The 24795-nt window shown below is 40.3% G+C and overlaps 1 non-coding gene across 1 annotated transcript; it reads left to right on the forward strand.

The window, feature by feature from the left end:
* The first annotated feature begins 21264 nt into the window (after positions 1-21264).
* On the forward strand, positions 21265-21372 carry LOC130984710 (small nucleolar RNA R71). The gene has a single exon (XR_009088625.1). It is a non-coding gene; the product is annotated as a small nucleolar RNA R71 (small nucleolar RNA).
* Positions 21373-24795: the final 3423 nt, after the last annotated feature.

The raw sequence follows: 24795 nt of genomic DNA on the forward strand, positions 1-24795 counted from the left end.
TAGAAGAATAGGTGGCACACCAAACTTAGAATCTTGGTGTGTCACTTTCATTTTTGATTTGATGCAATCATCCAAAAAGATTGAGAACAATTTGTTGCAGGGCAACACCAAACTTAGATTGTAACCATATGCCATTTTATTGAATTTAAACAAAGTAAAGAAAGAAAACAGAGCATAGAAGAGAAACGTTACCTACTGTTGGCATGTTGTTCTTTACTTTCTTCCTCTTCTTCCAGTTTGTTAAGAGAAATGACTTCAAAGGAGGAGAGGTTTCAGCTACTGTCCCCTGTCTTGGTCTTCTTTCAACAAGCCTCCTTTTGTATACAGCTTGATTGAGCTTGCTTGCTGGATCAGGGGGAGGATTGTTTGCAGTTGACCTTCTCATGAATGTTGTCCTTGGTATCTTGGTCACAATCCTCTTCTTGGTGCTTTTGTCAATTGCCTTCACTTCTTGGATGTCAAGACATGGTTGCTGTGTGATTATTGGAGTTATTTCTTCATTAAGGGCCTCTTGTATTGGTGGTTCCACGAGCCCTTCCTTCATGTGATTTTCTGCTTCACTTGAGTGTGAATTCTCTGAAATGACTTCCTCACTTTCATGCTCCTCCACTCCTTTCCTTGCACCCAACTTTTGTTTTAATAGCTCTATCATGGGGGAGGTTTGTCGATTTTCCCAACATTTCTTCATCTCCTCTTCAAACCTTTCAATCATGGAGTCGAATGTTGAGGCGTTTTGGTCCAGGGGAGTTTGTGAGAGCTGTGAGTCTTCATGTTCTCTTGTTATCTCAAGTGCAGTTTCAGGTTCAACCACCTCATTCTTCATTGAAAGTTCACTTGATGCAGTGGCCTCCTTATCTTGCTCTTCCACTTTATCCTTCACATCCGTCAATTGGTCTTTACTTTCCTTGCTTAGTAGTCCTAAGCGTTTATCTGTGTCCTCCAATTGCTTATCTATCTCCTGAACAATGGTTTCTAGTTCCCTCCAAGATTGTTGACCTTCCTCCACCATCCTGTTAAATCTGGACTCAAGTTTTGAGAGTCTTTGGCTCGTGGAGGTTTGTGTTGAGGCATATTTAAGTGATGAAGAATTGTCAATTGAGAAACTGGGATGTGAGGGTGAATGCTCTTTCATTCCTTGGTGATACTCCCAGCCACCATTAGAATAATGACTTGAATCATTTTGTGGTGGTGGTTGGTATCCCATATGATTTTCTTGCTCATCTTGTGTTTCTGAAGCATAGCTCCATGAATTGGAGTGCCCAGAATTTGAAGTTTCTTGGTGATATTCCCAACCACCATTAGGGATTGGTGATGGTGGGTGATATCCCATAAAATTTGTTTGATCATAAGATGAGTTGAACTCCATTTGAATTTTGTAAAACACAACACCAAGGAAAATTGAAATTCATATCTCAGAGATGAATTTCTTAGTGAGGCAATAACTCAAACACCTTGGTTTCAACTTAGAACAGAGAACAAAAATAAAGAAAATGCTTAATCTAGACTTCTCACCCACTTAATCATTGTTGATCTAATCAATCCCCGGCAACGGCGCCAAAAACTTGATGAGATTTTTTTGGAGGAAAAATGAATTTCTCCCAAAATAACACCGATCTAACCGGCAAGTGCACCGGGTCGCATCAAGTAATAAAAACTCACGGGAGTGAGGTCGATCCCACAGGGATTGATGGATCAAGCAACTTTAGTGGGTGATTAGTTTAGTCAAGCTAACATTGAGTGAATTGTGTGAAAAGTGACCAACAGAAAGTAAATTGCAAGAATTAAAAGTGCAGAAGCTAAATTTGACAGAAACTTAAATGGGCGGAAGCTTAAATGACAAGAAATGTAAATTGCAGTGAATGTAAAGGGGAGTGGGTGCTGGAAACTAAAGAAGGGAGTAATTCAAGCAACTGAAAATTTAAATTGCAGGAAGAATAAAGGAGTTGGGGTGCTGGGAATTAAAACTAAACAAGAGAATTCAAAGTGCAATCAAACAGAGAATTAAAAGATGCAGCATATTCAAATGGATTTGGAAAATTACTTGTAGAATCAAAATAGAAAGCAGCTTGGCTCAATTGCAAAATCTAAAAGAGAAATTGAAGATCTCAGGGGCTCAATGAGACTAGAAAACAAGTCTAGATCTCAAGTCCTTTCTTGATCCAACAGAGAAACAATTTGAAGAAGAAATAGAGATGAAAGCAATAAACAGAGTGTTGATTCAAATCCTTAATTCACTGAAATTTTGTAGAAGAAGAACAACGAGAATTCTCAAGGTGAGAATGAAAACAGAATTCCTTCCAATCTCTACCCAAGATTCAAAAACAAATTAAAGAGAGAGCTCTCTACTACTACTCCTAGTGCTCCCTAGTGGAGCCAGCCTGCCCACAAATATGAAAATGATGCCTTATATAGGCTTTACAAAATGAAAATGAAATTAAAAACAAATTACAGTTAAATGAAATTCCTATTTTATCTATTTCTTGTGCCTTTGAGTGATGATCATTTGGGCCCTTGCTCTTGATGGAATTGGGTTGATAAAGGCCTTGGTTGATTGCTCTTGGAGTTTGAAGAGGAACCGAATTGAACCGGGTTGAGTTTGCAAAAGTTGGACCAAAAGTTGGAGCTAACGTTAGGGGTCTAACTTTGGCTCCAACTTTTCATAGCAGCCCACAAATCTTGCTGGTATGAACGTTGGTGCCAACGTTAGGGGTCTAACTTTGACCCTAACGTTGGCCTCCCTTATGCACATTTATGGGGCCAACTTTGTCCTCTTGTCCTGTTGCCAATTTTATGCCCAATATAGACTATCATATATGGTTGGAAAGCTCTGAATGTCAGCTTTCTAACCCACTTGGAATCACTTCAATTGGACATCTACAACTCAAGTTATGATCATTTGAAGAGGGCATGGTCGCTGGCTTTGGTGTGCAGCGTTTGAGGTAACGTTAGCCCTCAAACGTTGGCGAAAACGCCAGTTCTGGAGGCTCAAATGTATTGTCCACCCCATACTATTATACATTGTTGGAAAGCCCTGGATGTCTACTTTCCAATGCCGTTGGGAGCACATTATTTGGAGCTCTACAGCTCGAGTTATACTCCTTTGAAGGTGCAGAGGTCAGTTGGCCTTACTGCAGGTTGCCACCATGTTCGTTTATGCACATTGCGGGGCAGTTTTCTCCCTCAATTTTAGTGTCCACCATGCAGTGCCATATATGCTTGGAAAGCTCTTGATTCCTACTTTCCAATGCTTCTTGAATCACCTCATTTGGAGCTCTGTAGCTCAAGTTATTCTTGTTGGAAGTATACCCCTTCAAGCTGTTGTGGTGTGTGGCGCCAACGTTAGCCCAAAAGTTAGGGGGCTAACGTTGGCGCAAACTTTTGCCCATTCCTTTACATCTTCATGTGCCAACGTTAGCCTCCAAGTTAGGGGGCTAACGTTGGCGCAAACGTGAGTAGCCCCTGGGAGTGTTTTTCAGCTTCCAACGTTAGCCTCCAAGTTAGGGGGCTAACTTCAAGGCTAACTTTTCACCCAAAACTTTTTGTCTTCTCTTCCTCCTTGTTTTGAGCCACGCTTTTCTTCCTTTGGGCCACGCTTTTCTTCCTTGATTTGGTCATGGGTCACGCTTTTAGAAGCGTGGCCTAAGCCTCCAAAGTGTGCTCCAACTTCAAAGTGTGCCCAAAATTCCTCTTTTCTTCTTTTTAGCTTATTTTGTGCTCTTTTTGCTTCTTTTTCTTCTTATTCCCTACAAAGTTTATCAAATCAAAAGATCAAAGAAATGTACCATTTAAGCACCAAAGAATGCAATATTTAAGCACTAATCATAAATTTCTTGTATGAAAAAGCATAGAAAAACATGACATGGTGACATGTCATCACAACACCAAACTTAAACCTTGCTTGTCCCCAAGCAAGAAAAGAATCATGCAATAAAGATTGACAATCCAAGGCAAGAAGAATAGCAACTCAATGTTCATGGTAAGCTAGTTTTCTACGCATGCTACAATCACAAAAGAAATGTAAATGATTGATGCTTCCATCTAGCTCAATTTATGAAATCTTTCTTTTATATTTCTTCCTTGAAGCAAGCTTTTGATTTTCTTATTAGCTTCTCCTTTTGGGTGCTTTGCCCCATGAGTTGATAACAAAGCTATGACTTCTAAATGCTTTGTTTTCAAGTATTACCACTTGATACATAAGCACCACAAGCATTTGATTAGAGGACTTCATTAAGCTCATTTTTCTTTTCTTTTCTTGACTCTCTAATCATTGATGCTCAGAGCCTTGAGCTTTGAGGGAGTGCTTTTGCACTTTGAGCCTTGCCTTGACTTCTAAGTGTTTTGTTTTCAAGCATTTGGCTTGATACATAAACACCACAAGTATTTAACAAATAAATTGCCATTGGTACTCAGAGCCTTCAGCTTTCTCATTCTTTCCCTTTTTCTTTTCTTGCTTTATTTTGCATTTGCTTTCAAGGTTTTCATGATTTTAAAAGATTTCACAAAATGTCCTAGATGAAAACTTCAATTAAATAAAATCCAATGCAATTAAGCAACAATCAAACATACTAGCTTTCCAATACTTTTATGCACATGCTAAAATCTTCTTTAATGCCTTGTTTGTTTATGATCATGATACTTTGTTGCTTTTGAATTTACAAAACTCAAGTTGGTAATCATAATGACATAGCACCATGTTGCAATTTAGAAATCAAACTATGCCTTTTCATACACACATGCATACAGAGAAGGTAAAGACAATCATGCAGTTTATAGTGCTTGGAACAAATGAGAGGAAAAGGAACTTTACAACCTTGTAGTTCATCTTCTCTATTGTTGTCGTTTTCCTCCCATTCTTCCTCTTTCCCTTGCCAACTCAAAATGCTTGCTCATCCTCAAGCAACAATTAGAACAATGGCTATGGGGCTAAGATGGATCATGAATGTCTTACACAATGAAAAGTTAGTAGTACATGTGTTTCAAACAAGCAAAATTAAAGATAATAATCAAGGCACAAGAGACAGAGACATTGTGATTGCAAGCTTAAGAAGGTGAGCATAATATTTTGCATAAAGAATAAGTGGCACACCAAACTTAGTGTGACACTTTCACTTGGAATCAATGCAAGTATCCAGTAAAGATTTGAAGCAAATTGTGTTGCATAGCAACACCAAACTTAAAATGCAATCCTATGTCCATTTATTTGAATTAAAACCAAGCAAATGAAACTGTTCTTTATTAAATATGATCACTAAGCCAAGAATCTGTCATTACTAAAGCTCTCTTGGTGATGTATTAATAAACACAGCAAATAGGCAGACTAAAATGAAAGCATTAAAAATAAAGAATTAACTAAAGTAAACAGAATAACAAAATATCAAACCAAAAGAAAATTAACACTGCAAAGACATTATGGTTATGCAGACAAGTGGTGTTGCTGAATGATTTGCATAGAAGAATAGGTGGCACACCAAACTTAGAATCTTGGTGTGTCACTTTCATTTTTGATTTGATGCAATCATCCAAAAAGATTGAGAACAATTTGTTGCAGGGCAACACCAAACTTAGATTGTAACCATATGCCATTTTATTGAATTTAAACAAAGTAAAGAAAGAAAACAGAGCATAGAAGAGAAACGTTACCTACTGTTGGCATGTTGTTCTTTACTTTCTTCCTCTTCTTCCAGTTTGTTAAGAGAAATGACTTCAAAGGAGGAGAGGTTTCAGCTACTGTCCCCTGTCTTGGTCTTCTTTCAACAAGCCTCCTTTTGTATACAGCTTGATTGAGCTTGCTTGCTGGATCAGGGGGAGGATTGTTTGCAGTTGACCTTCTCATGAATGTTGTCCTTGGTATCTTGGTCACAATCCTCTTCTTGGTGCTTTTGTCAATTGCCTTCACTTCTTGGATGTCAAGACATGGTTGCTGTGTGATTATTGGAGTTATTTCTTCATTAAGGGCCTCTTGTATTGGTGGTTCCACGAGCCCTTCCTTCATGTGATTTTCTGCTTCACTTGAGTGTGAATTCTCTGAAATGACTTCCTCACTTTCATGCTCCTCCACTCCTTTCCTTGCACCCAACTTTTGTTTTAATAGCTCTATCATGGGGGAGGTTTGTCGATTTTCCCAACATTTCTTCATCTCCTCTTCAAACCTTTCAATCATGGAGTCGAATGTTGAGGCGTTTTGGTCCAGGGGAGTTTGTGAGAGCTGTGAGTCTTCATGTTCTCTTGTTATCTCAAGTGCAGTTTCAGGTTCAACCACCTCATTCTTCATTGAAAGTTCACTTGATGCAGTGGCCTCCTTATCTTGCTCTTCCACTTTATCCTTCACATCCGTCAATTGGTCTTTACTTTCCTTGCTTAGTAGTCCTAAGCGTTTATCTGTGTCCTCCAATTGCTTATCTATCTCCTGAACAATGGTTTCTAGTTCCCTCCAAGATTGTTGACCTTCCTCCACCATCCTGTTAAATCTGGACTCAAGTTTTGAGAGTCTTTGGCTCGTGGAGGTTTGTGTTGAGGCATATTTAAGTGATGAAGAATTGTCAATTGAGAAACTGGGATGTGAGGGTGAATGCTCTTTCATTCCTTGGTGATACTCCCAGCCACCATTAGAATAATGACTTGAATCATTTTGTGGTGGTGGTTGGTATCCCATATGATTTTCTTGCTCATCTTGTGTTTCTGAAGCATAGCTCCATGAATTGGAGTGCCCAGAATTTGAAGTTTCTTGGTGATATTCCCAACCACCATTAGAGATTGGTGATGGTGGGTGATATCCCATAAAATTTGTTTGATCATAAGATGAGTTGAACTCCATTTGAATTTTGTAAAACACAACACCAAGGAAAATTGAAATTCATATCTCAGAGATGAATTTCTTAGTGAGGCAATAACTCAAACACCTTGGTTTCAACTTAGAACAGAGAACAAAAATAAAGAAAATGCTTAATCTAGACTTCTCACCCACTTAATCATTGTTGATCTAATCAATCCCCGGCAACGGCGCCAAAACTTGATGAGATTTTTTTGGAGGAAAATGAATTTCTCCCAAAATAACACCGATCTAACCGGCAAGTGCACCGGGTCGCATCAAGTAATAAAAACTCACGGGAGTGAGGTCGATCCCACAGGGATTGATGGATCAAGCAACTTTAGTGGGTGATTAGTTTAGTCAAGCTAACATTGAGTGAATTGTGTGAAAAGTGACCAACAGAAAGTAAATTGCAAGAATTAAAAGTGCAGAAGCTAAATTTGACAGAAACTTAAATGGGCGGAAGCTTAAATGACAAGAAATGTAAATTGCAGTGAATGTAAAGGGGAGTGGGTGCTGGAAACTAAAGAAGGGAGTAATTCAAGCAACTGAAAATTTAAATTGCAGGAAGAATAAAGGAGTTGGGGTGCTGGGAATTAAAACTAAACAAGAGAATTCAAAGTGCAATCAAACAGAGAATTAAAAGATGCAGCATATTCAAATGGATTTGGAAAATTACTTGTAGAATCAAAATAGAAAGCAGCTTGGCTCAATTGCAAAATCTAAAAGAGAAATTGAAGATCTCAGGGGCTCAATGAGACTAGAAAACAAGTCTAGATCTCAAGTCCTTCCTTGATCCAACAGAGAAACAATTTGAAGAAGAAATAGAGATGAAAGCAATAAACAGAGTGTTGATTCAAATCCTTAATTCACTGAAATTTTGTAGAAGAAGAACAACGAGAATTCTCAAGGTGAGAATGAAAACAGAATTCCTTCCAATCTCTACCCAAGATTCAAAAACAAATTAAAGAGAGAGCTCTCTACTACTACTCCTAGTGCTCCCTAGTGGAGCCAGCCTGCCCACAAATATGAAAATGATGCCTTATATAGGCTTTACAAAATGAAAATGAAATTAAAAACAAATTACAGTTAAATGAAATTCCTATTTTATCTATTTCTTGTGCCTTTGAGTGATGATCATTTGGGCCCTTGCTCTTGATGGAATTGGGTTGATAAAGGCCTTGGTTGATTGCTCTTGGAGTTTGAAGAGGAACCGAATTGAACCGGGTTGAGTTTGCAAAAGTTGGACCAAAAGTTGGAGCTAACGTTAGGGGTCTAACTTTGGCTCCAACTTTTCATAGCAGCCCACAAATCTTGCTGGTATGAACGTTGGTGCCAACGTTAGGGGTCTAACTTTGACCCTAACGTTGGCCTCCCTTATGCACATTTATGGGGCCAACTTTGTCCTCTTGTCCTGTTGCCAATTTTATGCCCAATATAGACTATCATATATGGTTGGAAAGCTCTGAATGTCAGCTTTCTAACCCACTTGGAATCACTTCAATTGGACATCTACAACTCAAGTTATGATCATTTGAAGAGGGCATGGTCGCTGGCTTTGGTGTGCAGCGTTTGAGGTAACGTTAGCCCTCAAACGTTGGCGAAAACGCCAGTTCTGGAGGCTCAAATGTATTGTCCACCCCATACTATTATACAATGTTGGAAAGCCCTGGATGTCTACTTTCCAATGCCGTTGGGAGCACATTATTTGGAGCTCTACAGCTCGAGTTATACTCCTTTGAAGGTGCAGAGGTCAGTTGGCCTTACTGCAGGTTGCCACCATGTTCGTTTATGCACATTGCGGGGCAGTTTTCTCCCTCAATTTTAGTGTCCACCATGCAGTGCCATATATGCTTGGAAAGCTCTTGATTCCTACTTTCCAATGCTTCTTGAATCACCTCATTTGGAGCTCTGTAGCTCAAGTTATTCTTGTTGGAAGTATACCCCTTCAAGCTGTTGTGGTGTGTGGCGCCAACGTTAGCCCAAAAGTTAGGGGGCTAACGTTGGCGCAAACTTTTGCCCATTCCTTTACATCTTCATGTGCCAACGTTAGCCTCCAATTTAGGGGGCTAACGTTGGCGCAAACGTGAGTAGCCCCTGGGAGTGTTTTTCAGCTTCCAACGTTAGCCTCCAAGTTAGGGGGCTAACTTCAAGGCTAACTTTTCACCCAAAACTTTTTGTCTTCTCTTCCTTCTTGTTTTGAGCCACGCTTTTCTTCCTTTGGGCCACGCTTTTCTTCCTTGATTTGGTCATGGGTCACGCTTTTAGAAGCGTGGCCTAAGCCTCCAAAGTGTGCTCCAACTTCAAAGTGTGCCCAAAATTCCTCTTTTCTTCTTTTTAGCTTATTTTGTGCTCTTTTTGCTTCTTTTTCTTCTTATTCCCTACAAAGTTTATCAAATCAAAAGATCAAAGAAATGTACCATTTAAGCACCAAAGAATGCAATATTTAAGCACTAATCATAAATTTCTTGTATGAAAAAGCATAGAAAAACATGACATGGTGACATGTCATCAATGGTTGGACTCACAACCAAAAGAAAGCTTGAACTCTTGGGAAAAGCTAGTCAATGCCTTCTTGGCAAAGTTCTTTCCACCTCAAAAATTGAGTAAGCTTAGAGTGGAAGTCCAAACCTTCAGACAGAAGGAAGGAGAATCCCTCTATGAAGCTTGGAAAAGATACAAACAATTGATCAGAAAGTGTCCCTCTGACATGCTTTCTGAATGGAGCATCATAGGTATTTTCTATTATGGTCTGTCTGAACTGTCCAAGATGTCATTGGATAGCTCTGCTGGAGGATCTCTTCATCTGAAGAAGACGCCTACAGAAGCTCAAGAACTAATTGAAATGGTTGCAAATAACCAATTCATGTACACTTCTGAAAGGAATCCTGTGAACAATGGGACGAATCAGAAGAAAAGAGTTCTTGAGATTGACACTCTGAATGCCATATTGGCTCAGAACAAGATATTGATTCAGCAAGTCAATTTGATTTCTCAAAGTCAGTCTGGAATGCAAGCTGCACCAGGCAGTACTAAGGATACTTCATCTGAAGAAGAAGCTTATGATCCTGAGAACCCTTCAATGGAAGAGGTGAATTACATGGGAGAACCCTATGGAAACACCTATAATTCTTCATGGAGAAATCATCCAAATCTCTCATGGAAGGATCAACAGAGACCCCAACAAGGTTTCAACAACAATAATGGTGGAAGAAACAGGTTTAGCAATGGCAAGCCTTTTCCATCATCTTCTCAGCAACAGACAGAGAGTTCTAAGCAGAACCACTCTGACTTAGCAACCATGGTCTCTGATCTAATCAAAACCACTCATAGTTTTATGACTGAAACAAGGTCCTCCATTAGGAATTTGGAGGCACAAGTGGGACAGCTGAGCAAGAAAATTACTGAACTCCCTCCTAGTACTCTTCCAAGCAATACAGAAGAGAATCCAAAAGGAGAGTGTAAGGCCATCAACATTGCCGAATTTGGAGAGGAGGAAGAGGAAGTGAACGCCACTGAGGAAGACCTCAATGGACGTCCACTGACCTCCAATGAGTCCCCTAATGAGGAACCATGGGAATCTGAGGCTCACACTGAGACCATGGAGATTCCATTGGATTTACTTCTGCCATTTATGAGCTCTGATGAGTATTCTTCCTCTGAAGAGGATGAATATGTCACTGAAGAGCAAGTTGCTAAATACCTTGGAGCAATCATGAAGCTAAATGACAGGTTATTTGGTAATGAGACTTGGGAGGATGAACCCCCTTTGCTCACCAAAGAACTGGATGACTTGTCTAGGCAGAAATTACCTCAAAAGAGACAGGATCCTGGGAAATTTTCAATACCTTGTACCATAGGCACCATGACCTTTAAGAAGGCTCTGTGTGACCTAGGGTCAAGCATAAACCTCATGCCTCTCTCTGTAATGGAGAAGCTAGGGATCTTTGAGGTACAAGCTGCAAGAGTCTCACTAGAGATGGCAGACAATTCAAGAAAACAAGCTTATGGACTTGTAGAGGATGTTCTGGTAAAGATTGAAGACCATTACATCCCTGCTAATTTCATAGTCCTATAGACTGGGAAGTGCATAGATGAATCCATCATCCTTGGCAGACCCTTCCTAGCCACAGCAAAGACTGTGATTGATGTAGACAGAGGAGAACTGATCATTCAAGTGAGTGAAGAATCCTTTTTGTTTAAGGCTCAAGGATATCCCTCTGTTACCATGGAGAAGAAGCATGAAGAGCTTCTCTCAAAATAGAGTCAAACAGAGCCCCCACAGTCAAACTCTAAGTTTGGTGTTGGGAGGCCACAACCAAATTCTAAGTTTAGTGTTGAACCCCCACATTCAAACTCTAAGTTTGGTGTTGGGAGGTTCCAACATTGCTCTGAGTATCTGTGAGGCTCCATGAGAGCCCTCTGTCAAGCTACTGACATTAAAGAAGCGCTTGTTGGGAGGCAACACAATGTTATATTTTATCTATTTTCCTTTGTTATTTTATGTTTTCTGTAGGTTGATGATCATGAGAAGTCACAAAATCAATTGAAAAAGCAAAAACAGAATGAAAAATAGAAAGAAAAATAACACACCCTGGAGGAAGACCTTACTGGCGTTTAAACGCCAGTAAGGGCAGCAAATGGGCGTTTAACGCCCAGTCTGGCACCATTCTGGGCATTAAACGCCAGAAAAGGGCACCAGACTGGCGTTAAACGCCAGGAAAGGGCAAGAAGTTGGCGTTAAACGCCAGAAATGGGCACCAGCCCGGCGTTTAACCCCAGAATTGGCATAGAGAGCATTTTTGCTCGCCACTTGGTGCAGGGATGACTTTTCCTTGACACCTCAGAATCTGTGGACCCCACAGGATCCCCACCTATCCCACCACCCTCTCTCTTCTTCACCCATTCACCAATCACCTCAACACCTCTTCCCCAAAAACCCTTCACCTATCAAATCCCATCTTTCTCTTTACCACTCACATCCATCCTTCATAAAATCCCATCTACCTCACCATTCAAACTCAAACCACTTTCCCTCCCAAACCCACCCTCCCATAGCCGAACCCTACCCCTCTCTTCACCCCTATATAACCCTATCTTCACTCCTTCAATTTCACACACCCTAAACACTACTTCTCCCCCTTTGGCCGAACCACAAAGCCATCTCCATCTCCTCTATTTCTTCTTCTTCTACTCTCTTCTTTCTTCTTTTGCTCGAGGACGAGCAAACCTTTTAAGTTTGGTGTGGTAAAAGCATTGCTTTTTGTTTTTCCATAACCATTTATGGCATCCAAGGCCGGAGAAACCTCTAAAAAGAGGAAAGGGAAGGCAAAAGCTTTCACTTCCGAGTCATGGGAGATGGAGAGATTCATCTCAAGGGTGCATCAAGACCACTTCTATGAAGTTGTGGCCTTGAAGAAGGTGATCCCTGAGGTCCCTTTCAAACTCAAAAAGAGTGAATATCCGGAGATTCGACATGAGATCCGAAGAAGAGGTTGGGAAGTTCTTACCAACCCCATTCAACAAGTCAGAATCTTAATGGTTCAAGAGTTCTATGCCAATGCATGGATCACCAAGAACCATGATCAAAATGTGAACCCAGACCCAAAGAATTGGCTTACAATGGTTCGAGGGAAATACTTAGATTTTAGTCCGGAAAATGTAAGGTTGGCATTCAACTTGCCCATGATGCAAGGAGATGAACACCCTTACACTAGAAGGGTCAACTTTGATCAAAGGTTGGACCAAGTCCTCATAGACATCTGTGAAGAGGGCGCCCAATGGAAAAGTGATTCAAGAGGGAAGTCGGTTCAACTGAGAAGGCATGACCTCAAACCTGTGGCTAGGGGATGGTTGGAGTTTATCCAATGCTCAATCATTCCTACTAGCAACCGGTCTGAAGTTACTATAGACCGGGCCAGCATGATTCATAGCATCATGATTGGAGAGGAAGTAGAAGTTCATGAGGTTATAGCCCAAGAACTTTATAAGGTGGCGGACAAGTCCTCTACCTTGGCAAGGTTAGCCTTTCCTCATCTTATTTGTCACCTCTGTTATTCAGTTGGAATTGACATTGAGGGAGACACCCCCATTGATGAGGACAAGCCCATTACTAAGAAAAGGATGGAGCAAACAAGAGATCCCACTCATCATGAAATTCCTGAGATGCCTCAAGGGATGCACTTTCCTCCACAAAACTATTGGGAGCAAATCAACACCTCCCTAGGAGAATTGAGTTCCAACATGGGACAACTAAGGGTGGAGCACCAAGAACATTCCATCCTCCTCCATGAAATTAGAGAGGATCAAAGAATCATGAGAGAGGAGCAACAAAGGCAAGGAAGAGACATTGAGGAGTTCAAACACCCCATAAAATCTTCAAGAGGAAGAACAAGCCGCCATCCCTAAGGTGGACCCGATCTTTAATCTCCTTGTCCTTCATTTTCCTGTTTTTCAAAAATTTATGCCTATGTTTATCTATGTTTGTGTCTCATGATCATTAGTGTCTTAGTGTCTATGCCATAAAGTTATGAATGTCCTATGAATCCATCACCTTTCTTAAATGAAAAATGTTCTTAATTAAAAAAAAAAAGAAGAATTGCATGAATTTTAAATTTTATAACAGATTAATTATTTTGATGTGGTGGCAATACTTTTATTTTCTGAATGTATGCTTAAACAGTGCATATGTCTTTTGAATTTGTTGTTCATGAATGTTGGCTCTTGAAAGAATGATGAAAAAGGAGACATGTTACTGAGGATCTGAAAAATCATAAAAATGATTCTTGAAGCAAGAAAAAGTAGTGAATACAAAAAAAAAAGAAAAAAAAGGGAGAAAAACGAAAAAAAAAAGGAAAAAAAGGGAGAAAAACGAAAAAAAAAAGAAAGAAAAAGAAAAAATAAAGTTGTGATCCAAGGCAAAAAGAGTGTGCCTAAGAACCCTGGACACCTCTAATTGGGGACTCTAGCAAAGCTGAGTCACAATCTGAAAAGGTTCACCAAATTATGTGTCTGTGGCATGTATGTATCCGGTGGTAATACTGGAAGACAAAGTGCTTTGGGGCACAGCCAAGACTCATAAAGTAGCTGTCTTCAAGAATCATCATACTTAACTAGGAGAATCAATAACACTATCTGGATTCTGAGTTCCTATAGAAGTCAATCATTCTGAATTTCAAAGGATAAAGTGAGATGCCAAAACTGTTCAGAGGCAAAAAGCTAAAAGCCCCGCTCATCTAATTAATACTGATCTTCATAGATGTTTTTGGAATTCATTGCATATTCTCTTCTTTTTATCTTATTTGATTTCAGTTGCTTGGGGACAAGCAACAATTTAAGTTTGGTATTGTGATGAGCGGATAATTTATACGCCTTTTGGCATTGTTTTTTGTATGTTTTTAGTATGTTTTAGTTAGTTTTTAGTATATTTTTATTAGTTTTTAGTTAAAATTCGCTTTTCTGGACTTTACTATGAGTTTGTGTATTTTTCTGTGATTTCAGGTATTTTCTGGCTAAAATTGAGGAACCTGAGCAAAAATCTGATTCAGAGACTTAAAGGGACTGCAGATGCTGTTGGATTCTGACCTCCCTGCACTCGAAGTGGATTTTCTGGAGCTACACAAGCCCAATCGGCGCGCTCTCAACGGCTTTGGAAAGTAGACATCCTGGGCTTTCCAGTAATGTATAATAGTTCATACTTTGCCCGAGATTTAATGGCCCACACCGGCGTTCCAAATCAGCTCAAAACTGCCCGGCGTTAAACGCCGGAACTGGCACAAGAATGGGAGTTAAACGCCCAAACTGGCACAAAAGCTGGCATTTAACTCCAAGAAAAGTCTCTACACATGAAAGCTTCAATGCTCAGCCCAAGCACACACCGAGTGGGCCCGGAAGTGGATTTTTATGTCATTTACTCATCTTTGTAAACCCTAGGCTACTAGTTCTCTACAAATAGGACCTTTTACTATTGTATTTTATCTCTTTAGATCTTTGAATCTTTGGATCCTTGATCATCTGGAGTTTTTTTATCATATTTTGGGGGCTGGCCTCACGGCCATGCCTAGACCTTGTTCTTATGTATTTTCAACGGTGGAGTTTCTACACACCATAGATTAAGGTGTAGAGCTCTGCTGTACCTCGAGTATTAATGCAATTACTATTGTTCTTCTATTCAATTCAGCTTGTTCTTATTCCAAGATATTCATTTGCACTCAAGAACTTGATGAATGTGATGATTATGTGACACTCATCATCATTCTCACTTATGAACGCGTGCTTGACAACCACTCCCGTTCTACAAGCAAACAAGGCTTGAATGTTTATCTCTTGGATTCCTTAATCGGAATCTTCGTGGTTGGTCGGCGAAATTGTGAACTATACTTTTTCACAACTCTCATAATCCCTGGTAATGGCTCCAAAAACTTGGTGCGCTCAATACCATGGCATTACACAACTTCGCACAACTAACCAGCAAGTGCACTGGGTCGTCCAAGTAATAAAACCTTACGTGAGTAAGGGTCGATCCCACGGAGATTGTTAGTATTGAAGCAAGCTATGGTCATCTTGTAAATCTTAGTCAGGCAAACTCAGATATATATGGTGATGAACGAAAATAACATAGAAGATAAAGATAGTGATACTTATGTATATCATTGGTGTATGAGCTTCAGACAAGTGTATGAAGATGCCTTCCCTTCCGTCTCTCTGCTTTCCTACAGCCTTCATCCAATCCTTTCTTACTCCTTTCCATGGCAAGCTCGTGTAGGGTCTCACTGTTGTCAGCAGCTACCTCCCATCCTCTCAGTGAAAGCGATTGCATATGTCCTGTCACGGCATAGCGGAATTCATCTGTCGGTTCTCAATCAGCGCGGAATAGAATCCAGTGATTCTTTTGCGTTATCACTAACGCCCCCGCCCTCAGGGTTTGAAGCACGTCACAGTCATTCAGTCATTGAATCCTACTCAGAACACCACAGACAAGGTTAGACCTTCCGGATTCTCTTGAATGCTGCCATCAGGTCCTGCCTATACCACGAAGACTCCGAAGAATCCAAGAGATATTCACTAAGCCTCGAATGCTTGTAGAACAAGAATGGTTGTCAGTCACCTTGTTCATAGGTGAGAGTGGTGATGGGCGTCAATCATCACCATCATCATGTTGAAGAACAAGTGATATCTTGGTAAAAGAACAAGCGGAATTGAATGGAAGAACAATAGTAATTGCATTAATACTCGAGGTACAGCAGAGCTCCACACCCTTAATCTATGGTGTGTAGAAACTCCACCGTTGAAAATACATAAGAACAGGGTCTAGGCATGGCCGAATGGCCAGCCTCCCAGAGGTCTAAGATAGCAAAACAAAGATAGCTACCAAAGTCTCGATAAAAGCTACCTTAATACAATAGTAAAAGGTCCTACTTATAGAAAACTAGTACATAGATGAGTAAATGACATAAAAATCCACTTCCGGGCCCACTTGGTGTGTGCTTGGGCTGAGCAATCAAGGAAATTCGTGTAGAGACCTTTTCTGGAGTTAAACGCCAGCTCCCATGCCAGTTTGGGCGTTTAACTCCAACTTTTATTCCTGTTCCGGCGTTTAACGCTGGAATTCCTGAGGCCGGATTGCTTCGCGGGTTTGGGCCATCAAATCTTGGACAAAGTATGGACTATTATATATTGCTGGAAAGCCCTGGATGTCTACTTTCCAACGCCGTTGAGAGCGCGCCAATTGGGCTTCTGTAGCTCCAGAAAATCCACTTCGAGTGCAGGGAGGTCAGAATCCAACAGCATCTGCAGTCCTTTTTGGTCTCTGAATCAGATTTTTGCTCAGGTCCCTCAATTTCAGCCAGAAAATACCTGAAATCACAGAAAAACACACAAACTCATAGTAAAGTCCAGAAAAGTGAATTTTAAATAAAAACTAATAAAAATGTACTAAAATCTAACTAAAAGATATCAAAAACATACTAAAAACAATGCCAAAAAGTATACAAATTATCCGCTCATCACAACACCAAACTTAAATTGTTGCTTGTCCTCAAGCAACTGAAAATCAAATAAGATCAAAAGAAGAGAATATGCAATGAATTCCAAAAACATCTGTGAAGATCAGTATTAATTAGATGAGCGGGGCTTTTAACCTTCTGTCTCTGAACAGTTTTGGCATCTCAATCTATCCCTTGAAATTCAGAATGGTTGGCTTCTTTAGGAACTCAGAGTCCAGATAGTGTTAATGATTCTCCTAGTAAAGTATGATGATTCCTGAACATAGCTATTTATTGAGTCTTGGCTGTGGCCCAAAGCACTCTGTCTTCCAGTATTACCACCGGATACATACATGCCACAGACACATAATTGGGTGAACCTTTTCAGATTGTGACTCAGCTTTGCTAAAGTCCCCAATTAGAGGTGTCCAGGGTTCTTAAGCACACTCTTATTTGCCTTGGATCACAACTTTATTTCTTTTCTTTTTCTTTCTTTTCTTTCTTTTTTTTTTTTTTCGATTTTTTTTTTTTTTTCGGTTTTTTTTCTCTTTTTTTTTTTTTTTTTTTGAATAGCTTTTTCTTGCTTCAAGAATCATTTTATTGATTTTTCAGATCCTCAGTAACATGTCTCCTTTTTCATCATTCTTTCAAGAGCCAACATTCATGAACCACAAATTCAAGATACATATGCACTGTTTACACATACATTCAGAGAACAAAAATATTGCCACCACATCAAAATAATTAAACTATTAAAATTCAAAATTCATGCAATTCTTCCTTTTTCAATTAAGCACATTTTTATTCAAGAAAGGTGATGGATTCATAGGACATTCATACTTTAAGGCATAGACACTAAGACACTAATGATCATAAGACACAAGCATGGATAACATAAAGCATAAAATTCGAAAAACAAAGGAATAAAGAACAAGGAAATCAAGGAATGGGTCCACCTCAGTGATGGCGGCTCTTCCTTGCTTTTGAAGGTCCTATGGAGTGCTTGAGCTCCTCAATGTCTCTTCCTTGTCTTTGTTGCTCCTCCCTCATGATTCTTTGATCTTCTCTAATTTCATGGAGGAGAATGGAGTGTTCTTGATGCTCCACCCTTAGTTGTCCCATGTTGGAACTTAATTCTCCTAGGGAGGTGTTTAGTTGCTCCCAATAGTTTTGTGGAGGAAAGTTCATCCCTTGAGGAATCTCAGGGATTTCTTGATGAGGGGTCTCTTGTGTATTCCATCCTTTTCTTGGTGATGGGCTTGTCCTCATCAATGGGGATATCTCCTTCTATGTCAACTCCAACTGAATAACAGAGGTGACAAATGAGGTGAGGAAAGGCTAATCTTGCCAAAGTGGAGGTCTTGTCTGCCACTTTATAGAGTTCTTGAGCTATAACCTCATGAACCTCTATTTCCTCTCCAATCATGATACTATGGATCATGATGGCCCGGTCTATGGTAACTTCGGACCGGTTGCTAGTGGGAATGATTGAGCGTTGTATGAACTCTAACCATCCTCTAGCCACGGGTTTGAGGTCATGCCTTCTCAATTGAACCGCTTTCCTCTTGAGTCTTGCCTCCATTGTGCGCCCTCTTCACATATGACTGTGAGGACTTGGTCCAACCTTTGATCAAAGTTGACCCTTCTAGTGAAAGGATGCTCATCTCCTTGCATCATAGGCAAGTTGAACGCCACCCTCACACTCTCCGGACTAAAATCCAAGTATTTCCCCCGAACCATAGTAAGATAATTCTTTGGATTCGGGTTCACACTTTGGTCATGGTTCTTTGTGATCCATGCATTGGCATAGAACTCTTGAACCATCAAGATTCCAACTTGTTGAATGGGGTTGGTGAGAACTTCCCAACCTCTTCTTTGGATCTCATGGCGGATCTCCGGATATTCACCCTTTTTGAGTAAAAAGGGGACTTCGGGGATCACCTTCTTCAAGGCCACAACTTCATAGAAGTGGTCTTGATGCACCCTTGAGAGGAATCTATCCATCTCCCATGACTCGGAGGTGGAAGCTTTGCTTTCCCTTTCCTCTTTTAGAGGTTTCTCCGGCCTTGGATGCCATAAATGGTTATGAAAAAGCAATGCTTTTGCCACACCAAACTTAAAATGTTTGCTCGTCCTCGAGCAAAAGAAGAAAGAAAGGAGTAGAAGAAGAAGAAATGAGGAAGAGGGGGAGGGTAGTGTGTTCGGCCAAAGGGGAAGAAGTGGTGTTTTATGAAGGATGGATGTGAGTGGTGAAGAGAAAGAGATGTTGAGGTGATTGGTGAATGGGTGAAGAAGAAGAGAGAGAGTGGTGGGGTTGGTGGGGATCCTGTGGGGTCCACAGATCCTGTAGTGTCAAGGAAAAGTCATCCCTGCACCAAAAGTTGCTCAAAATCACGTTTTGAGCCATTTCTGGCGTTAAACGCCGGGCTGGTGCCCATTCCTGGCGTTTAACGCCAGGTTGTTGCCCTTTACTGGCGTTTAACGCCAGTCTGGTGCCCTTTTCTGGCGTTAAACGCCCAGAAAGGTGCCAGACTGGGCGTTAAACGCCCAACTGCTAGGCTGACTGGCGTTTGAACGCCAGCAGCATCTTCCTCCAGGGTGTGCTGTTTTTCTTCCTGTTTTTCATTTTGTTTTTGCTTTTTTCATTGTTTTTGTGACTTCTTATGATCATCAACCTACAAAAAAGATAAAATAACAAAAGAAAATAATTAATTATAAAACATTGGGTTGCCTCCCAACAAGCGCTTCTTTAGTGTCATTAGCTTGACAGAGGACTCCCATGGAGCCTCAGAAACACTCAGAACCGTGTTGAAACCTCCCAACACCAAACTTAGAGTTTGAATGTGGGGTTTCAACACCAAACTTAGAGTTTGGTTGTAGCCTCCCAACACCAAACTTAGAGTTTGACTGTGGGGGCTCTGTTTGGCTCTGTTTTGAGAGAAGCTCTTCATGCTTCTTCTCCATGATGACAGAGGGATATCCTTGGGCCTTAAACACCATGGATTCTTCATTCACTTGAATGATCAACTCTCCTCTATCAACATCAATCACAGCCTTTGCTGTGGCCAGGAATGGTCTGCCAAGGATGATGGATTCATCCATGCACTTCCCAGTCTCTAGGACTATGAAATCAGTAGGAATGTAATGGCTTTCAACCTTAACCAGAACATCCTCTACAAGTCCATGGGCTTGTTTTCTTGAGTTGTCTGCCATTTCTAGTGAGATTTTTGCAGCTTGCACCTCAAAGATCCCTAATTTCTCCATTACAGAGAGGGGCATGAGGTTTACACTTGACCCTAAGTCACACAAGGCCTTCTTGAAGGTCATGGTGCCTATGGTACAGGGTATAGAAAACTTCCCAGGATCCTGCCTCTTTTGAGGCAGTTTCTGCCTAGACAGGTCATCCAGTTCTTTGGTGAGCAAGGGAGGTTCATCTTCCCAAGTCTCACTTCCAAATAACTTGTCATTTAGCTTCATGATTGCTCCAAGGTATTTAGCAACTTGCTCCTCAGTGACATACTCATCCTCTTCAGAGGGAGAATACTCATCAGAGCTCATGAAAGGCAGTAGCAAGTCCAAGGGAATCTCTATGGTCTCAGTCTGAGCCTCAGATTCCCAAGGTTCCTCATTGGGGAACTCATTAGAGGCCAGTGGACGTCCAGTGAGGCCTTCCTCAGTGGCGTTCACTGCCTCTTCTTCCTCCCAGAATTCGGCCATGTTTATGGCTTTGCACTCTCCTTTTGGATTTTCTTCAGTGTTACTTGGGAGAGTGCTTGGAGGAAGTTCAGTAATTTTCTTGCTCAGCTGACCCACTTGTCCTTCCAAATTCCTAATGGAAGATTTAGTTTCAGTCATGAAACTTTGAGTGGTTTTGATCAGATCAGAGACCATGGTTGCTAAGTCAGAATTATTCTGCTTAGAGCTCTCTGTCTGTTGCTGAGAAGATGATGGAAAAGGCTTGCCATTGTTAAACCTGTTTCTTCCACCATTGTTATTGAAACCTTGTTGAGGTCTCTCGTGATTCTTCCATGAAAGATTTGGGTGATTTCTCCATGAAGAATTATAGGTGTTACCATAGGGTTCTCCTAGGTAATTTACCTCTTCCATGGAAGGGTTCTCAGGATCATAAGCTTCTTCCTCAGATGAGGCTTCCTTAGTACTGTTTGGTGCATCTTGCATTCCAGACAGACTTTGAGAAATCAAATTGACTTGTTGAGTCAATATTTTATTCTGGGCCAAAATGGCATTCAGAGTGTCAATATCAAGAACTCCTTTCTTCTGACTAGTCCCATTGTTCACAGGATTTCTTTCAGAAGTGTACATGAATTGGTTATTTGCAACCATTTCAATCAGTTCTTGAGCTTCAGTAGGCGTCTTCTTCAGATGAAGAGATCCTCCTGCAGAGCTATCCAAGGACATCTTTGATAGTTCAGAGAGACCATCATAGAAAATACCTATGATGCTCCATTCAGAAAGCATGTCAGAAGGACATTTTCTGATTAATTGTTTGTATCTTTCCCAAGCTTCATAGAGGGATTCTCCATCCTTTTGTCTAAAGGTTTGGACTTCCACTCTAAGCTTACTCCATCTTTGTGGTGGAAAGAATTTTGCCAAGAAGGCATTGACTAGCTTTTCCCATGAGTCCAGGCTTTCTTTAGGTTGAGAGTCCAACCATATTCTAGCTCTGTCTCTTACAGCAAAAGGGAATAGCATCAGTCTATAGACTTCAGGGTTAACCCCATTAGTCTTGACTGTGTCACAGATTTGCAAGAATTCAGCTAAAAACTGATGAGGATCTTCCATTGGAAGTCCATGGAACTTGCAATTCTGTTGCATTAGAGAAACTAATTGAGGCTTGAGCTCAAAGTTGTTTGCTCCAATGGCAGGGATAGAGATGCTTCTCCCATAAAAATCAGGAGTAGGTGCAGTAAAGTCACCCAGCACCTTCCTTGCATTGTTTGCATTGTTGTTGTTTTCTGCTGCCATGTTTTCTTCCTTGAAGAATTCGGTCAGGTCCTCTAAAGAGAGTTGTGCTTTGGCTTCTCTTAGCTTTCTCTTCAAAGTCCTTTCAGGTTCAGGATCAGCTTCAACAAGAATGCCTTTGTCCTTGCTCCTGCTCATATGAAGAGAAGGGAACAAGAAAATGTGGAATCCTCTATGTCACAGTATAGAGATTCCTTTAAGTGTCAGAGGAAAAGAGAAATAGAAAGAAGAAGGAGAAGATAAATTCGAACTTTAGTTAGATAAGGTTCGAATTGTGCATTGAGAAGGAGTGGCACTCCATAAATAGAAGGATGTGGGAAGGAGGGAAGAGAATTTTCGAAAATTAAGTGAAAAATTTTGAAATTATTTTGAAAAACATTAATTAATTTTCGAAAATAAAAGTGGAAAAGAAACCAAGTGATTTTTGAAAAAGATTTTGAAATTAGAAATTAAAAAGATTTGATTGAAAACTGTTTTGAAAAAGATGTGGTTAAAAAGATTTAAAAAATGTGATTGAGAAGATATGATTTGAAAACTATTTGAAAAGATATGATTTTAAAAATGAATGACTTGCCTAACAAGAAAAGATATGATTTGAAACATTCAAACCTTTCTCAACAGAAAAGGTAACAATCTTGTGATGTTCAATCAAATCATTAATTGTTAGTAAGTATCTTTTAAAAAGGAAAGAAATTGATTTTGAAAACATTTGATTGAAAAGATTTGATTTGAAAAAGATTTGATTTTGAAAAACTAAAAAAATTTGATTTTGAAAACAAAATCTTCCCCCTGCACCATCCTGGCGTTAAACGCCCAGAATGGTATACATTCTGGCGTTTAACGCCCAAAATGCTACCTCTTTGGGCGTTAAACGCCCAACCAGGTACCCTGGCTGGCGTTTAAACGCCAGTCTGCCTTCTTCACTGGGCATTTTTGAATGCTCAGCTTTTTCTGTGTAATTCCTCTGCAGTATGTTCTGAATCTTCAATTCTTTGTATCATTGACTTGAAAAGACACAAATTAAAAATATTTTTGGATTTTTAATAATCAAAATGCAACAAGAATCAAATAACAATGCATGCAAGACACCAAACTTAGCAGTTTGTGTACTACTGACACTAACAATATGAGAATGCATATGAGACACACAAAAAAAAAATACTTCAAGTCAATAGAATTCAAAGATTAGAACACAAAATATATGCATGGATTCGAAAAATATAACAAAAACATGCATTTGACACTAAACTTAAGATGAGACTCTAGACTCAAACAAGAAATATTTTTGGGATTTTATGGTTTTGCAAATTTTTTTGTATTTTTCGAAAATTAAGTGAAAAAAAAGTATCAAAATTCTTAATGAGAATTCCAGGAATCAGTGCAATGCTAGTCTAAGGCTCCGGTCCAGGAATTAGACATGGCTTCACAGCCAGCCAAGCTTTCAAAGAAAGCTTCGGTCCAAAACACTAGACATGACCAAGGTCAGCCAAGCCTTAGCAAATCACTGCTCCAACAGCAAGATTGATACGAAATCAACAAGCTCTTGTGGTGATAAGTTGAAACCTCGGTCCAATCAGATTAGACATGGCTTCTCAGCCAGCCAGATCTCAACAAATCATCATGAAACTCTAGAATTCACCTTCAAGAATTTCGAAAAAAATACCTAATCTAAGCAACAAGATGAACCGTCAGTTGTCCAGCCTAAACAATCCCGGGCAATAACACCAAAAATTTGATGTTGTTGCCGGATCTTGGCTCTGATGTTACCAAAAGCTTGCTCAAAACATGAACAATCCCCGGCAACGGCGCCAAAAACTTGGTCGGCGAAATTGTGAACTATACTTTTTCACAACTCTCATAATCCCTGGTAATGGCTCCAAAACTTGGTGCGCTCAATACCATGGCATTACACAACTTCGCACAACTAACCAGCAAGTGCACTGGGTCGTCCAAGTAATAAAACCTTACGTGAGTAAGGGTCGATCCCACGGAGATTGTTAGTATTGAAGCAAGCTATGGTCATCTTGTAAATCTTAGTCAGGCAAACTCAGATATATATGGTGATGAACGAAAATAACATAGAAGATAAAGATAGTGATACTTATGTATATCATTGGTGTATGAGCTTCAGACAAGTGTATGAAGATGCCTTCCCTTCCGTCTCTCTGCTTTCCTACAGCCTTCATCCAATCCTTTCTTACTCCTTTCCATGGCAAGCTCGTGTAGGGTCTCACTGTTGTCAGCAGCTACCTCCCATCCTCTCAGTGAAAGCGATTGCATATGTCCTGTCACGGCATAGCGGAATTCATCTGTCGGTTCTCAATCAGGCGCGGAATAGAATCCAGTGATTCTTTTGCGTTATCACTAACGCCCCCGCCCTCAGGGTTTGAAGCACGTCACAGTCATTCAGTCATTGAATCCTACTCAGAACACCACAGACAAGGTTAGACCTTCCGGATTCTCTTGAATGCTGCCATCAGGTCCTGCCTATACCACGAAGACTCCGAAGAATCCAAGAGATATTCACTAAGCCTCGAATGCTTGTAGAACAAGAATGGTTGTCAGTCACCTTGTTCATAGGTGAGAGTGGTGATGGGCGTCAATCATCACCATCATCATGTTGAAGAACAAGTGATATCTTGGTAAAAGAACAAGCGGAATTGAATGGAAGAACAATAGTAATTGCATTAATACTCGAGGTACAGCAGAGCTCCACACCCTTAATCTATGGTGTGTAGAAACTCCACCGTTGAAAATACATAAGAACAGGGTCTAGGCATGGCCGAATGGCCAGCCTCCCAGAGGTCTAAGATAGCATAAAACAAAGATAGCTACCAAAGTCTCGATAAAAGCTACCTTAATACAATAGTAAAAGGTCCTACTTATAGAAAACTAGTACATAGATGAGTAAATGACATAAAAATCCACTTCCGGGCCCACTTGGTGTGTGCTTGGGCTGAGCAATCAAGGAAATTCGTGTAGAGACCTTTTCTGGAGTTAAACGCCAGCTCCCATGCCAGT

Source organism: Arachis stenosperma, chromosome 5 (genome assembly GCF_014773155.1).
Source record: "Arachis stenosperma cultivar V10309 chromosome 5, arast.V10309.gnm1.PFL2, whole genome shotgun sequence".
Lineage (NCBI taxonomy): Eukaryota > Viridiplantae > Streptophyta > Magnoliopsida > Fabales > Fabaceae > Arachis > Arachis stenosperma.